Source organism: Cannabis sativa, chromosome 2 (assembly GCF_029168945.1).
Source record: "Cannabis sativa cultivar Pink pepper isolate KNU-18-1 chromosome 2, ASM2916894v1, whole genome shotgun sequence".
In the NCBI taxonomy this organism is placed as follows: Eukaryota; Viridiplantae; Streptophyta; class Magnoliopsida; order Rosales; family Cannabaceae; genus Cannabis; species Cannabis sativa.
In genome coordinates, this window is record NC_083602.1 from 8,055,780 (window position 1) to 8,061,779 (window position 6,000).

A 6,000-nucleotide genomic window follows, 5' to 3' on the forward strand; every position below is an offset into this window, starting at 1 on the left:
AAAAGTGCGTTTCAAATAATCTCAACACCTTGATATACAAATCAAGTGTAGTAGTAGTAAACTCCTCGTAATAGGATCTGAAAGGTTGAATTAAACACAACCTTTTCTCCACCATTACTCTTCCTTTAATCACAAAATCATTGATAATGTGAAATTCCTCTCTATATGTCTACTCTCTTGGGATACTGGATTCTATACCTTTGGCAACTACTTTTGGTTAATCAAGAAATTAACACTAGTAGTTTAAGGCAATTTGGAATGGTGCCAAAGATGTATAGAATTTTCCTTAGACTGAATAAGTACCTTTCCTGCAGCTTTAACATTCAGTCTCTCTTTGGTAGACCTAGAGACTTCAGATAGGTTTTTACACTTCTCCAAAATCACTATTCCACCCCCAGAGTAACCACCATCTTATCAGAAATATTTACTAGCACATAGGCAAATTTCGAAAATCTGATATGGTGTAGTCTAAGAGTTTTAAACACACCCTTATAGACTAACATATAGTTCCTCTTCTTAATCTTAAGATTTACTTGATTGTCTTCCAATGTTCTTTTCCTGGATTAATCTGATACCTACTCATTACTCCCACTCAACAACAGTGTCCGGTCTAAGGCATACAAAAGCATATCTAAGACCTCTCACTGTGTTGATATAAGAAATTCTTTCATGGCTTAATCTTTTCTGGAATAGTTGAGACTTTTCCTTAGATAAATAAAATCTATGTCTAAGAAGTTGTGAAGCTTCTATAGATTGCCAGTAGAAAGAAAATGCTTCAAAGATCTTACTAAAGTAAGTTGCTTGCATTAGAGTAAGTAATTACCAGGTTTACCACAAGCCATAGGTTTAGATAAACTCAAACCTATAATACTAGGAACAGGAAGCTTTGTTAAGTCCATTGAATGGATTTATAAACGAAAATTTCCTTTTATGTCCTTGTAATAGAAAACTTGAGGTTATTCCATGTGAATGGATTAAACCATAGTTCTATTGGCTTTCTTCTTAGTTTCTTATCTTGACAATCCATTACTTGTTTAAACTCACAATGGATTTTAATCACTAGTGTCTCCCAAGTCATAGGAAAGTGAGTTCCTAGAAACTCTCCCACTACGACAAGGTACCGTGAATTATGTCGAAGAAAACTAAATGGTATTGATCTCCTCGGTTGTGACAAGACAACAGAGGTAGTGGGATCATCATATGTTATATAAGATGATAGAACACTTTTGGAATCAAGAAAAAATATCTCCTTTATTTTCTACTTGTTTTCAGACTTAGTCATTATCTTAGAAAAGTAGTATTTGTTTAAACAAACACTTTCTTATCTATTGACTATGGGATGGTCCACCCCTAATCACTTAGAATAGCTAACAAACCATGGTTAACAGTTCTAGCCTTTCTTAAGATTTTGATTAGGTCATCCATGAATCTAGTAATGATTTACTTTAAGTATACAACCATTACATCATTCTGAAATTGTATTACCATAGAACGATTTAGGCAACGACTAGTAACTAATCATCAATATGCAACTCGAAATTTCTGGGGAGGTAAGTTTGGATATAATTCAAAAATCAATTTAATGATCTTTGAACTGCATATCTACTAACTATTTCTCCACCCCTATCAGTTCGCAAGATCTTTAACCACTTACCTTAATGGTTTTAACCATTGCTAGAAATTAATGAAATTTTTAAATATTTCAAATTTCTTGTTAAAAGGTATAATCTAGAGTTATCGTTTTAAGAATACAACGAAAAACTCATATCCACCCCTGAATGTACATCCATCTGCGAATGAGATGAACTACTTTCATTGGATATAGGCATATTAACTCTTTGCAGAGATTGATCTTGTCAAATCCACTATGAACAAGATACAAATGCCATAGATTAAAAAAATGTGGTAGTGTCTTTTGATGACTTAGGTATAGTTATATCAACGAGTTCATAGAATACTGCAAGTGGATCCTGGTCACAGAATCACCTAACTCATATTCCATACAGTTTTAATCCATTAATATAAGATGGATATTAAACACTTGAGAAAGTGTAACTGTATTGTATTCTGGAATTAGAAATATAAGAAAATTTCTATTTGGAATCTAAAATTAAAGTCAAAGACTTAAATTTATATCAAATATAATGAGTAATTCTTTCTTGGACCACCACTACTAATACAAACTCTAAGTCAGATTTGCCCATACAAGTAGGAGATTTCTAAGATTGAGGATTTATATCAATTGGGAATAGAATTTCGGGATTATAATCATATGCGTCATTTAATTTCTTAAGAGAAAATATAGAATGACATGAAATGATTTATAGACCATTCATCCAATGATATATTATGGAGCTAATTCGAAATGAATAAGCGAAGAGGAATTAGGATAATTTCGATTATAAATAAGAATCCAACGATGCTTCGATTAGCGAAAGTCAAAGTAATCTTATTTATGTAATCTTCTTGTTTCATATTGTAAAAATACTAGTCTAAGGTGTCATCAATTGATGAACAAATTAGATGTCGCATATACAATATTTATCTTTCGAGATCTAACACTATTATGTATGTCTAATGGTGAAAATCCACTAGGGATTTATCTCATTAGATAAACAAACATGTTGGACCAACAATGAAGATTCGAAATTAAACTACAACTTAATAACAGAAAATAACATGGTTCAATATAAATTCATACACAATTCAGAAATTATAAGCATATAGCAAGTAGGAATGACAAGTGAAAATACTAAAACATACAATCTTAAATAATTTCCAAGGTTTTTCAACAAACTGATACAGTGTCCCGTTTAGGCGAGAGTCAAAGCATCATCCATTGAATAGAGTTGTCAGCTCATCTAAAATGATAAACATTCTAGCAACCTTTTATTCGATCAAGATTGGAATTCAGCGTTGTCCCGTTTAGGCGAGAGTCAAGGCAATTCTATCTTATGAGCTTCCACCATTGTTTCATAATTTGCAAGTCAAGTATGGTCGCCACCATTAGGGTGATCCATACCATACAAAACACTTACAAACTACTTATCATGCGAGGTTAAACGGTGCGAAATTGCTAATGAACGTTCCTCCATTAGGGAGGATTACTCACTAAAACAAACGCGGTGTAAAATCCACAATGGAGATCGAATGTCTCTAGATAATAAAGCTCATTATTTAAAAGGAGTTGTATTTTCATTTATTCTCTTTATTTATTCTATTTATTTTAAATATATATTTATTTAATTAAAATTTCCAATTTAGAATAAAAATTCCAAATATAAATTTTAATTTAATATTTATAAATTTTTACTTAGATGGATATGAAATAATGTGAATTATTTCCATCTTAGTAATAATTTCCAATAAATATTTAGAAAAATATTCAATTTAAGTTGTTACAAAATTAATTTAAATTAATTTACAACTCAAATTTAATTTTCTATAAATATATATTGCATTTCGAAAAATTAAAGTATATAAGAATACAATTATCAAAAAAGGCATATTAAAATAAAAAATAAATCTTGGAAAAATTATTTTAATTTAATGTTGGCCCAAAATTAATTAATAAAATTAATTTACAACAAAAAATATAATTTTCCTATTTAATTAAATATATAAGAAAAATTTCAAATATTTAAGTATGATGATGAAAATCAACTTAAATATTAATTTTCTATTTAATTAAATACACTAGAAAAATACTTCAAGCAAAAATATACCTATCTAGATTTTCCTTTGACTAATTAATTCAATTTCTAATAATATACTTTAATTCAATTTATTTTAAATTAATCAATAAATGAAAAAAATCATTGATTTAAGTTGATCCAAGAATTAATTAAAATAAATAATTAATTTACAACTTAATCTATTTTTCAAGATAAAATTCGAAATTCTAGCATTTAAGAAATGCAATTTCGAAAATTGATTAATAAAATAAAGAAAAAAAAATATATTTTGAAAATTATTTAAATTTAGTTGAAAAATTAAATTTCAACTAAAAATAATTTTCTATTTAATTAAATGTCATGAAAAAGAAATATTTAAGTATGATGATAAAATCAACTTAGATATTTAATTTTTAAATTAATTAAATGTATTAAATTCAAGAAATAAATAATTAAGTGTAGAGAAGGCTTAATTATTAATTTCTAGTTTAATACTAGGAAAAATATACTTAAAATAAATTGTACCAAAATTAATTATTTAAATAATTAATTTCACAATGTATAATATTTTCCTATTTAATATTAGAAATAATAAGTAGTCTAGAAATAACTATCTAGAAAATATCTTATTTGACTAAGTATCTTTTCCAGAAAATTTGAAAAAATATCTAATTTAAGTTGTACTAGAAAAAATCTAGAACTTAAATATTTTCAAATTTAAATTTAATTAAATATCAAAAATTAAGTTGTAACCACTTAATTTGAAAATATTCCATTTTAAGTTAATATTCGAAAAGATATTAACTTAAAAAAAAATATCTAAAGAATCTTAATAACCAATGCCTAAAATTCCTCAACTTAATTTTGAAATTTTGAATTCAAAAGATATTCAGATTTAAGTTGGTTAGTTGAAGATAACTAAATATCAACTTAAATAGGAATATTTAATGAAAAATTTAAATTAAGCTCCAGAAAGAATCTAGATGGTTATAATTCTATATTTAATTAAATACAAGAAAATACATATAGTTTAGCTTAGAATATAAAATTCCTTAAACTATATTTTTCTTAAATTAATTTCAAAATAAATGAAATTAATTATGTTGCTAATCAATTTTATTAGGTTAAACTAGTTTAATTAACCTAGTACAGTTATTCAAATCAGGCAAATGGGCCTTCACAATTGGGGTGGTTTGTGTGAGGGGGTGCTGGGTTCAGTATGTCGTACCCACTTCTATGGCTCCCAACTCTCACACAAGGCCCAAAAGAGAGGAATTTAACCTTAATAAGAACAACTGTTATTAATTGAATAAGCCCAATAACTAAATGGGCCTAAATAAATTCTATCAAGAACTATGATAATTTATTTTAGCAACATTAACCTATATGCATCTATAATAAAATTAAACACATAGGCTCACACAGGCACACTTTGGATGGGTCCTATCATGTTGCTAGGTCATACACAGATGAAAGAAGATTGTAAATTATACCTGTTACAAATTATTATCTTGACCAAGGGAGCCATCAGATCATTAGATCTGGCAAAAGGTAACCATGACTATTTGCAATCAAGTAATAATAGATTTTGAAAACTTACACATAAGTTAAAACACATACTCCTGCAACAGGGTTAGGTGGATAGTTGGAAGTAGGATTTATTTAATTTTAAATAAATAATTTCGAATAAATAAATAATTAAATAAAAAATATTTTAATATTTAAAAAATAATTTAAATTTCGAAAAATAAAAAAAAATTTAAAATTAAACCTACTTTTATCTTATATCTATTTAAAATTACATGATTATAAATATCTTATTTTAAATTTAAATAAGATCAAAATATCTAAAAAGATTTAAAAAAAAAAATCTTAAAAGATAAGATATTTTTAAATATCTTAAAAGATAAGATATTTTAAAATATCTTAAAAGATTTTATAAATATCTTAAGAGATATTTTTTAAAATATCTTAAAAGATATTATAAATATCTTAAAAAGATATTATAAATATCTAAAAAATCTGACCTTAAATTTAAAAAAAAATATAATCAAATTTAAAAATAAGATAGATTTTTTAAGCAAAAAGATAAATACTAATTCTATTCAAATTCAAATTACACTAATATCTTGAATTAATTTAAAAAAAAAATTAAATTAATTCAAAATGATAATTAGAATTGAATTAGGAATAGTAATAGTATATATACAAAACCATACAAAAAATTGGAAGTTAATTCCATGAAAAGGTATGAAAAATTGAAGAAAAAGGAAAAAATCCGAAACTGTACGGACAGTTCTCATGATCGCAAAAAATCAAGACAAAT